We start from the raw sequence: 12,204 nt of genomic DNA, 5'->3' as shown, positions 1-12,204 counted from the left end.
ATCCATCCAATCATTTATCCATCCATATATACAACCATTTATTCACTTATCCCGTCCTGCCTTGGTTGCCTGCCTGGGCAGTGCCCAGCCAGCGCCTGCTCTCTGCCTGCCATCACTGGCCCCACACGCCGCCTGGATCTCCACAGCCTCTCTGGGGACTCTTGGGGACTTTGTAGGCCCTTCTCCTGCCCTCTGCCCTTCCTGAGGACGCCGTGCCTTCATGACCCAGCCAAAGCTTGGGGATAGCTGAGGAGATCTGCCTCTGCCTGCCGAGCTAAGCCTTGCACCTGGCAGACCTCAGCACAGCCCCGTGGGGACTGGATCGATCTGGGCCTGTTGGGCTTTGACCACCGAGCCACAGACACCAGGGCTAGCACACTGGGGCCGCAGGGCATTTCCTGGGAAGGAATGGTGGGCACTGGGCAGGCTCGCACTGACCCTGGAAAGCCCAAAGCTACCACAGAGGCCACTAGACCAGTGCCAGATGCTTTGCTCTGAAGGATGAGGGGTGTTGGAGGGTCCATCTGCCTGGCTGGTATAGAGGGCAGGGGTAGGGGTAGGGGTCATAGGGCCTGTGGATTCTGTGTAGCAGAGGGACTTCTCCTGATGGACCCTGGGGAGCTGCTGGGGAGGGGACCTGGCTCTCTGAGCCCTGACCCTCACACCTCTGATGCTAGGTTAAGGCATCTGGGATTCAGGTGAGCCAAGGCCTGGCCCACACACCCCATCCTCAGAGACCACCAGTGTGTGCCTGCTGGGAAATTCAGGTCCAGCAAGAACAGTGGGAATAATTCACAGGCATAACTCAGCGGAGAAAGGGCCTTTGCGTTTTCCAAGAGTATTCATGAAATCTTCAGGGACCCTTCCGGGCCCTCACCATGGTCACTTAAAGGACCAAGGTTCCACTGACCCAAGCCCTGGTATTTTCAGTCGCCCGCTCTGCACGTGAAAGGCGGACGTGGAAGAAGGATGGCCGAAGAAGAAGCATGCATTTGAATCGTGGGGCTGGCAACAAGCACTGGCAGCTCCACGGACCACCCACAGAACCCACCCATCTGATCTTGGAAGAAGTACAACCAGAAAGCCCCTTAGAGGCAAGGATGGCAGGACTTTGGCTTGCAGACTTGGGACGTACGATCAAGAGAGACCAGTCCCCAGAGAAGGACAGCACGCTTGCTAAAGTGGAGGGGCGGTAAAGAAAGAGGAAGCCCCTCAGTGAGATGGGCTGACACCGTGGCCGCGACCAGGGGCGGCGGACATGAGACTCGTTGTCCGGATGGCGCGGGACCGGGCTGTGTCGGGTTCTGGTGCACGGAGGGTGGTGCTGAGTCGGAAGGAACCAAACGACACCTCTCAACCACCACCCTTTTTAGGAGCCCAGGTGGCATAGCGGGTGACAGGTTGGCCTGTTAACAGCAGGATGAGCGGTTCAAAACCACCAGCCGCTCCACAGGAGAAAGATGAGGCTTTCTGCTTCCATAAAGATTTCTATTATGAGGATGATACAGCCCCGGGCAATGTCCTGTTGTGCCGTGCGCGGGGTGCCTGACCACAAAAGATGCACAGCCTTGGAAATCCACAGGGGCAGGTCTGGTCGGTCCTCCAGGGATGGACTCAGACCTGCTCAACACGGAGAGGGGGGCCAAAGATGGGGTCCCGCCTGCCTCCCCTCTGTGGAAGGCCAGCGCCGCTGTCCACTTGGGGAGTTACCATGTGTGGCAGAACAGGGCTCCGCGAAATGAATTCACATCTTTCAGAGAACAAAGTCATTGAGCTTACAGACTGAATTCCACAGCCTAATAGAAATATGCAGGTGAAGGTACAATTAATTTTAATTACCCGACTATACATTGTTGGTTGCACAGCCATGAGTAAAATTAAAATGGCAATCACAATTAGAAAATTGCAAGCTCATTGTGCAACAAATTAGTCACAAATTAAAAGTCCGGGTACCATTATGCCTCTCCTCTGGCTTTACGAGCATTCCCCATCGCTGCACCTTTGTCTGCCGAATGCCTCCTTCACCTCCAGGGACTTATCTGGGCTTGGGATCTCTGGCGTGTGCCCAGCCGGAAGTCGGCCAGGTGGGCAGGAGACAGCCAGCAGCACCCACAGCTTTTCCCAGGAAAACTGGGGGACGCCCATCCTTGAGGTTTGTTTTGCCCCGTGCTGCTGCTTGGGAAAGGAGCGTGGTGGGGGCGTGGTTACAGGATCGGCTGCTAGCTGCCTGCTCAGTGCTTGGGAACCACCAGCCGCTCCCCAGGAGAAAGAGGGGCTTTCGACTCCCAGGAAGAGTTACAGTCGTGGAATCTTACAGGGTCAGTCGGCCCAGTTCTGTAGGGTCGCTACGAGGTCAGCATCGCCTCGATGGCAGGGAGGATTTTTTACAGAAAGGAGGGCTGTACGTGTCTTGGAGTGGTCAGAGCCTGGGCCGGGGTTCTGACTGGGCCGAGGATGCTCTTGGGGGCACTGTCCACGGTTCTCCACACCACTATCTTCTCCTCCATTCTGTTCACCGGCTCTTCCTACGGGGCCCTGGTGGCGTCATGGTTACATGTGGGGCTGCTATCCTCAAGGTCAGCAGTTCAAGACCATGAGAGAGAGACGAGTGGTTGTCTGGGAAACCCACGGGGGCCAGTTCTGCCCTGTGAGTTGAACTGGACTTAAAGACAGTGTGTGTGCTTTTGCTGGTCATTCGCCCCTGGATGGAGTGAACGGTGAATGGCTCCGTTGGTCACTGGAAGGTTGCAGGTTCACGTCCACCCGGAGCCACTTTGGAAGAACCGTGCAGGTTGCTGGGTGCTGGGAGGGTGTTCTTGGGCCAACAAAAGCAAACCAGCAAACCCTCACGGAGCACAGTTCTCTGACACATGTGGGCTCGGCAGGGCTGGAGTCAACTCACTGGCCGCAAGTCCGCAGGAGGGGCCAGCTCTCAAGAGGCTCGAGTTTCCCGACAGAAAACCAGACTCCACAGATCCCTGGTGGTGCAATGGATGGCACATTAGGCTGCGAAGCACATGGTCGGAAGTTCGGAACCGTCCCTCACTCCGAGGGAGAAAGATGAGGCTTTCTGCACTCATTGATATGGACAGCCTCCAAATCCCACGCAGCAGTCCTGCCCTGGCATGTCGGGTCATGGCGCGTTGGCATTGACCCGATGGCAGTGAGTTAAAGAAACCAGACCGTAACATTGAACATCTTCAAGTGCTTCTCTGAGCATGGAGACGCACTTGTATTACGAACTGGACGGCTCACGAAGACAGAAATGCATGCCTCACAGTTGGGGAGACCAGGAACCCGAAATTGGGGTGTCGGCCCTGCAGATTCCTCTAGGGCCACGGGGATGGAAGTACGCCATGTCTCTCTCCTGGATTCCGGCGTCGTCCAGCGCTCCTGGGCTGTGGCTCCAGCAACACAGGCCGTTCTTTTCCATCCCTTTCCGTCTCTTATTTTCATAAGATGCCTCTCAGCTGCGGAGGACCCTCCGCTCCAGTGTGACCTGTGTACCTGACGGCATGTCCAGGGACATCATTGTGGTCCTTGCATCTGGGGTCCATTTGAGAGGATGATGAGTGAAGGGGCGGGGTTAGGTCTGTCAATCAAGATCTAACCAATGAGGCCTCTGGGTGGGCATGGCCTTCTCCTGAGAATTCTGGGAACTCCTGTATTTCGTCCTTGGAGGTGGGAGACACTTCTCTCTCTCTGCTCACTCCCTGAGATGACACTCTACTGATGAGACACGTGGCACTACGCCCTGGGAGCTGGCGAAGCCACATGGACCTGCCCTGATGCAGCCGGACCTCTGGGACTGGAGAAACCATGTGGAGACCCCTGCCAGTGCTGAGATGCTTACAGTGCCACTGGATCCACAAGACTTCCAACCCACTTGGCCTGTGATCCTTCTGCATTCAGTCTCATTGTATGTGTTGTGTGAGTCTGAAGAGGACTTTATAGATTGCAATCGGACATATGGGCTAATATCAGACTTATGGACTTGATATGGACAGGGCTTGTATATAAACCTCTTTCTTATACACATATGAGTGTCTATGAATTTGTTTCTCTAGTCTACCCGGACTAACTCGACCATGTTCAAACAAGATTACCCTCACAGGTACTTGTCATTGTTGCTTTATGTGCCAGTGTGTCCGTTTGACCTATAGTGACCCCAAGCACAGCAGAATGAGATGCCACCGGTCCTGCGCCTTCCTCACAATCGCCTTCCTCACAATCGTCCTATGTTGGAGCACAGCGTTGTGGCAGCCACCGAGTCAGTCCACTTTCTCGCTCCCTCTTTTACTAAGCATGGCATCCTTCTCCAGGGACTGGTCTCTCCTGGTAACATGTTCAAAGTACATGAGACGAAGTCTTGCCATCTCACTTCTAAGGAGCACTCTGGCTGTACTTCTTCCAAGACAATCTCTTTGTCCTGTTGGCTGTCCACAGCACTGTCCAGATTCTTCACCAGTTACCACCGTTCAACTGCACCCATTCTTCTTCCGTCGTCCTTATTCAAGGTCCAGCCTTCCTATTTAGGCAGGCATTGAACACACTGGGCTTGGGGTCAGGAGCCCCTCTGTCCTCAAAGTGACATCCTTACTCTTCCACACATGTGTATTAGTCTAGGTACTTTAGAGAAACAAATCCACAGCAACTCATGTATAAGAGAGTTTTATGTAAAGAAAGTGTGCATCACGAAAACATCCCAACCCAATGCTGCCCAAGCCCACAACTCCAACATTAACCCATTAACCCAACACCAGTCCACAAAACAGGGGCAATGATGCCGACTGCAGGAGGAAAGCTGAGTCAGTGAACGTGTAAGCATCTCAGCACTGGCAGGGGTCTCCACACGGCTGCTCCAGCACCCAGGGCTGCATCGGGATAGGTCCATGTGGCTTCTCCTTGGGGATGCCTTGTAGGAAGTCAATCTTTCAAGCTGAAGCAGGGAACTGCTAAGGCAGCTGTACCCGGTGCGACCATCACAAAGCAAGAGACCCGAGAACTCAAAAGGCGAGGCTCACCATCCATTTATCCCTCCGCCTTTCAATTAGCCCCATTATGTGATTATCGGCCAGGTTGGCACAGTTAACTAACTCAACATGTTAAAGAGGTCTTGTGTAATATAACCTCTCGGGGGGCATGATTAAATCCATAAGACACAAACAAGTGGGCTACCGGGTCCATGCAAAGTGTGTGATAAGGGGGTTATTTGGGAAGAGTGGACAGGGTCAGGGAAACCCAACAAGGACCAGTAGCACCCAGGAGGCTGGCCACTGGGCGGTCCGATGGATAAGAACAAGGAGCTGTCTGGAGAAGCTACTGGGCAGGCACTCAGTAGAGGCGTGTGTGTGTGTGTGTGTGTGTGTGTGTGTGTGTGTGTGTGTACCACACCACAGCGAGTGTCTGCTGTTGTGAATGAATGTCAAGGTGGCCAGGCATACTACATGGAAGGCCGTAGCTCTGCTGCACCAATGCAGTCCTGATTTCCAGTGTTCAAGGAGCCTTGAATCCAGGTGGCCTAGTCAGTGCCCCCAGTCTGTTCTTTCTCCAAGTTGTATGAGCTGCTCTAGAATAGACGGCATGGTGAACGGGCAATTTCAAAGGGCAGCTTTAGAAGACAGTGTGTTATCAGGCAATGTTAAAAGACCTGGCATTTAAAAACCAAGAGGAAAACACAGGCTTAGCATGTCTCAGGTTAAAAGTCCTGAAAGGGGCTGGAGGTGGGGGCAGCCAAGTCTCAAGTTGATACATGGGAAGGGCTCTATGGGCAAAACATTGAATAGCACAGGAAGCATCCAAAGAAGATGGGAGATTCTCCCTCAGCCCAATTCAATACTGTCTACCCTCCAGTTCGGCGGTTCTCAACCTGTGGGTCGCGACCCCTTTGGGGGTTGAACGACCCTTTCACAGGGGTCGCCTAAGACCATCAGAAAACACATTTCCGGTGGTCTTAGGAACCGAGACACCGCTCCTCTATCCGTCTCTAGGCGGGTCTGCCCACATGCAGATACGCCCACATATGAGTACCCTGCTTGAAGACTGTTACCTATGCTACACCATGCTTCAAGACAAAATTTCATTTATTTGTCATTAGAAATAAATATTTCACAATATAGAATGACATATTGTTTTTGTGATTCAGCACTATGCTTTAATGATGTTCACTTCGCAACAATGAAAATACAGCCCGCATATTAGATATTTACATTATGATTCATAACAGTAGCAAAATGACCGTGATGAAGTAGCAACGGACATAATGTTATGGTTGGGGGTCCCCACCACATGAGGAGCTGAATGAGAAGGTCGCGGCCTGAGGGAGGTTGAGAACCGCGGCTCTAGTTGGCAGTTCACTCTCTCCTGGCTTCCCTTCCTCAAACCCACACTGACCTCACTGCCACCACGTCCACTTGACTCACTGGGACCCTCAGAGCACGGCGGCATCGCCCCTTTGGGTCTCTGAGGCTGTCGACCTTCATGGGAGTAGAAAGCCTGCTCTTTCTTGGCAGAACCACGAGTGGGTTTGATCTGTTGACCGATTATCAGTCCAACGCCGAACTCGCGATGCCCCGGCGACCATCCGAGAATGTTGTTTTTATGTGAGAAGGTGTTCTTTCTTGTTCAAGAGCGTGCTGTGATGGTCTCACGCTGCACGTGCCCTTCTGGAACCATCTTATTTCACTGAACGTCACGTCCTCCGGCCCATCCACATTAGGAGGTTTTTCTCACATTCCTCAGCATTGCCTAGTATTCCATCGTGTGTGTGCACCATCCTTTATCCCGTCTCCCAGTGGTGGATAGTTAGGTTGTGGTTTCCATTGTGTGTGTGTGTGAATAGTGTTTCAATGAACATGAGTGTGACTATATCTATTTGGGTAGAAGCATCTATGTCTCCTGTACCTCGACAGCTTGTCGAAACCCTTTGGTTGCTATGCCTACGATTCCCAAGGCGTGTTTTTTGGCTGATGCATTCGGTGTGACTTGAACTTCTTACTTCAGCACCACTGGTTCTTGCTCACGTGCTCCCTCCTGAAATGGTGGAATGTTGACTAATTCTTTCTGGTACAGTGACTCTGTGTACTTTTTTCATCTTCTTTTGATGCTTCCTGAATCATCCAATATTTTTCTCATAGAATCTTTCAATAATGCAACTGGAGGCTTGAATTTTTTCTTGAGTTCTTTCCGTTTCAGATATGCTGAACACATTCTTCCCTTTTTTGGCTCTCTAATTCGAGGTCTTTGCACATTGATTATAGTACGTGGCGTTGTCTTCTCAAGCGCTCCTTTGAAATTTTATGTTCAGCTCTCTGAACTTTGATCTTTGTTTCTTTAATGACCTTTTGCTTTCTCCAAGAATGATGTTCTTGACGTCCTCCCACAGTTCATCGGGTCTTCTGTCACTGGTGTTCAATGCCTTAAATCTAGTCAGTCTTGCGACGTTCTCAAAACTCAGCACTCAAGGTCATATTCTGGTTCTGATGGACTTGTTCACCTTTATCCTGAACTTGCCTATGAGCAATCGATGGTCTGTTTCAGCTGATGCTATTGAGCTTCTCCATCATCTCTTTCCACAGATGTAGTCAGTGTGATTTCTGTATTCCGTTTGGGGAATCCCATGCGTATAGCTGCCTTTTCTGTTGTTGAAAAGTGGTATTTTCTCTGAACAAGTCACTGGTTTTGCACAATTCTATCATGTGATCTCCAGCTTCACTTCTATCATCAAGTTCATATGTTCCAACTACTGGAAATTTGGAAGACAGCTACTTGGCCAATTAACTGGAAGAGATCCATATCTGTGCCCATTCCAAAGAAAGGTGCCCCAACAGAAGACTCAGACTCTAGAACCATATCATCGATATCACACACAAGTGACATTTTGCTGAAGATCCTCCAACAATGGTTGCAGCAGTACATGGACAGGGAACTGCCCAAGGTTCTGCTGCGTTCAGAAGAAGACATGGAACAAGATATTATTACTGATGTCAGATGGAGCTTGGTTCAAAGCAGAAAACACCAGAAGGATGTTTACTGGTGCTTTATTGACTATGCAAAGACATCCGGCTGTGTGGATCATATGAAACTGGATAAGCCTAAGAAGAATGGGCTTCGAAGCATTTCCTTATGTTCCTGCAGAGCTTGTACACAGTCCAACAGATAGTTATGCAAACAGAACAAGGGAATATCTCCTGGCTTAAAGTCAGGAAAGGTGTGTGTGAGCGTTGTATCCTCGCACCTTACTTATTCAATTTGTGTGCAGAGCAAACCACTAGAGACGCTGGGTTATATGAAGGAGAGGGTGACATCAGGACTGGAGGAAGGCTGATTAACAAGCTGTGCTATGCAGATGACACAACCTTGCTTGCTGGAAGTGAGGAGGACTTGAAGCCCTTGCTGATGAAGATCAAGGATCACAGCCTTCAGTCTGGATTATGACTCAATGAAAAAAAGACCAACATCCTCACAACTGGACCGATAGGTCACATCATGATCAGTGCAGAAAAGGTTGAAGTGGTCAAGGATTTCATCTTGCTCAGATCCACAGTCAATGCTCAGGGAAGCAGCAGTTAAGAGATCAAAACATGTGTTGCATTAGGCAAATGTGCTGCACAAGATCTCTTTTGAGTATTGAAAAGCAAGGATGTTACTTTGAGGGCTAAGGTGCACCTGCCCCAAGCTATGGTATTTTTCTTTGCCTCACATGCACGTGAAAGTTGGACACTGTGTTAGTCTGGGTTGACCAGAGAAACAAATCCAGGACACACACACACACACACACACACACACACATATGTTTAATATAAAGGGTAATTGTACATTAAGAAAGCATCCCAACCCAGTCCAGATCAAGTCCATAAGTCCGATATTAGCCCAAAGTCCAATACCAATCTCTACCTCTTCAGACTCACGAAGCAATGACACTGAATGCAGGATGGTCACAGGCCAGTGGGGAGAAAGTCTTTGGGTCCAGTGGCATTGTAAGCATCTCAGTGCTGGCAGGGGTCTCTCTGTGGCTTGTCTGGCTTCAGAGGTCTGGCTGCATCAGGGTAGGTCCATGTGGCTTCTCCAGCTCTGGGCACTAGCGTAGTTCCATGTGTCTTGTCAGCTGCAATGTCTCCCAGGGAGTGAGCAGAGAGAGAGAAGCGTCTCCCGCCTCCAAGGAGGAAAAACAGGATTTCCCAGAATTCCCAGGAGAAGGCCATGCTCACACAGAGGCCTCATTGGCTATCATCCGATTGATAGACTAGACTCCACCCCTTCACTCTTAATCCTCTCAAGTCCCAAATTGACACCAGATTATGTAACACACACACACACACACACACACCCCATACTGAATAAGGAAGATCAAAGAAGAGCGGATACATCTGAAGTGTGAGAACGTTGAATTACCACGGACTGCTGAAAGGAAAAATGGATCTGTCTTGGAAGAAGTCAGGCCAGAGTGCCCTTTAGAGACAAGGATGGCCAGACTTGGGTGTACATACGTCGGACATGTCAGGAGAGGCCAGTCCCTAGAGAAGACCGTCATGCTGGGTACAGTGGAGGGGCAGCGGGAAAATAAGGGGGGCCCTCGATGAGATGGACTAACACCGGGGCTGCCACCATGGGCTCGGGCATAGGAACCATTGTGAGGATGGCCCAGGACGGGGCAGTGTTTGGTTCTGCTGGGCGTAGGTGTGCTGTTTGTGGGGATTGACGCCATGGTACCCAGCCACCACCACCACCACCACCTGCCCCTCGAGGATGATATAGGCCATATGGGGGACATCGTTATGAAACTTCCTTCTGGTTGTTTCTGTGAGGGGTCGGTCAGGTCAGGTCTGACTCAGAGCGAGCAGCCCTCTGTCCGTGGAAGGAAACCTGGTCTGGTCCTACGTGCCATCCTACACTTGTTCCTGATGCGGGAGCTCGTGGGTGCTGCAGCTGTGTCAGACCATCTCGTGAGTCTTCCTCTTTTCCGGGAGAGAAAGAGCATCCTTCGCAACCTGGGATATGTAGAGACACCGCCTTATCGCTGAGCGAGGAGAACGGGCAGCGCTGCGGGGCGCAGCTCAAAGCTGTCAGTGTGGACAACAGCTTACCGAAAGGGAAGCAGAGCTCCCTCACACCCGGACCCATAAGCAACGCCGTGAAAAACAGAGACAACGTTGACCTTATCAAGGATTTCATTGAACTTAGATCCACAGTCCGCGGTCAAGAAGTCAAAGGAAGTCTGGCGTTGGGCAACTCTTCGGCAAAAGAGCTCTTTTTAAAAGTGTTCGAAAGCAAAGAGGTCCCGTATCAGGTGAATGTGTGTCTGACCCAAGCCGTGGCATTTGTAATCACCTCATACGCGTCGGAAAGCTGACCATGGACCAGGAAAAGCAAACCAGAAGGAATACATCTACACCGTGGCCTCGGCAAAGACCATTGAGAGTGTCCTGGGATATTGAAAGGATGCAGAAGAATGACCCACTCTGTCTTGGAAGAAGTACAGCCGAACGCTCCTTGGGAACGAGGATGGGGAGGTTTCATCTGGCATGCTTCGGATATGTTGCCAGGAGGGACCAATCCCCGGAGAAGGACAGCGTAGTTGGTAGAGCAGAGAGGCGGTGAAAGAGGAAGATCTCCAACGACAGGGACCGACACCACGGATGCGACAAGGGGCTCAAACAGCAACAATTCTGAGGTGGGTGCGGACAGGCCAGAACGCCTCGGTGAGTCTGAATCCACTCAGTGACATCCATCCACAAGTCCTTCGAATCAGCCTGTCACTCCCTTGACATTTCCCAGAGTGGGCTGGGGTTTGGGTTGGGATTGATATCATGGCAGTATCAATTCTTCTGATCCCAGAACATAGCGCATCTCTCCATTTCCGTAGGTCTCTTCTTGAATTTCTCTCACCAAGGTTTTGTAGTTTCAATTGTACATCTCTTGCACATATTTTGTCAGATCAATCCTTTTGCACATTTTGGTCAGTATTTTTTTTAATTTAATTTTATTTTTTTAACATTTTATTAGGGGCTCATACAACTGTTATCCCAATCCATACACACATCAATTGTTTGGTCAGTATTTTATATTTTTATGTCATTGTAAGTGTTGTGAAAATGTCTAATGTGCGTGCTCGCTTCGGCAGCACATATACTAAAATTGGAACGATACAGAGAAGATTAGCATGGCCCCTGAGCAAGGATGACACGCAAATTCGTGAAGCGTTCCATATATTTTTTTAAAAAATGTCTAATGTGCAATTGTTCCTACTATAAAGAAATGAAGTTGATTTATTTGTACATCAATCTTTACCCTCAAACCTTGCTAAATTTGCTGAAATATTAGTTTTATTATATTAGCCTTCTTGTAAATTCGACAGGGTTTTCATGTAGGAATACAATGTTACTTCTTCCCTTTTCAATTTGCTTTTTTTTTGGCCTATGGCAGTGTCTAGAACCTTTGTGGTAATGTGGACCACGGGAGTTAAGAACAGTTTTCAGTGCTGTTTTTTTCTAACTTCCATGGGAAAGTGTTTTGCCTTCCATCGTGAAGTCTGTTGCTAGCTATAGCTATTTCATAGTTGTCTTTTACCAAGTTCAGGAAGGTTTCCTCTGTTCTTATTTTGCGGAGGGATTTTTCTTAGGAATGCCATTGGATTTTGCCAGATGCATTTTGGGTATCAATTTAGGGAGTCATGACATTTGTCTCTTTTGGTCCACTAATATAGTAAATTACATTAATTATAAATTGACTGATATTTGAATGCTAAGCTAACTTCACATTCCAGATATCTAGCTTTTGAATTTAATTCCATTTTGGTTAGATAAAATATTTTGTATGAATGGAATTATTTTAAATGTATTGAGATTTGTTTTATAGACCACCGTGTTTTATATTTTAAAATATACCCCCTTGCTTATAAATACTTCTTTAAAATGATGGTGATATTCTATTTGCTAAATTTTGCTCAGTCTTTTGCATTTGTTCTCGAAGCATATTGACATGTAGTAATCATTTATTTAATACCATTGTCTTGGTTTGTATTAAAGGTGACGCTGACCTCATAGAATGGATTGGAAAGTGAGATAGTTTATTGTGCCAGCCTGGCCGATAAACACAAGTGGGATTAACTGAAGGGCAGAGAGATAAATGGCTTGGTGAGCCTCGCCTTTCTTGTCTCTCACTCTTTGATCATCAGACCAGTGTGCGGCTGCCTGGCTTGTTCTG

General features: G+C 49.3%; 1 non-coding gene across 1 annotated transcript; it reads left to right on the top strand.

Moving 5' to 3' along the window:
- The first annotated feature begins 11,106 nt into the window (after positions 1–11,106).
- On the top strand, positions 11,107–11,213 carry LOC115869483. The gene has a single exon (XR_004046214.1). It is a non-coding gene; the product is annotated as a U6 spliceosomal RNA (small nuclear RNA).
- The last annotated feature ends 991 nt before the right edge of the window (positions 11,214–12,204 follow it).

The sequence above is a fragment of the Echinops telfairi genome, unplaced genomic scaffold, assembly GCF_000313985.2.
Source record: "Echinops telfairi isolate 266 unplaced genomic scaffold, ASM31398v2 ScPeMD7_28;HRSCAF=97, whole genome shotgun sequence".
Lineage (NCBI taxonomy): Eukaryota > Metazoa > Chordata > Mammalia > Afrosoricida > Tenrecidae > Echinops > Echinops telfairi.
The sequence above is the reverse complement of the archived record's forward strand: the minus strand, read 5'-3'. Positions and strand labels throughout refer to the sequence as shown.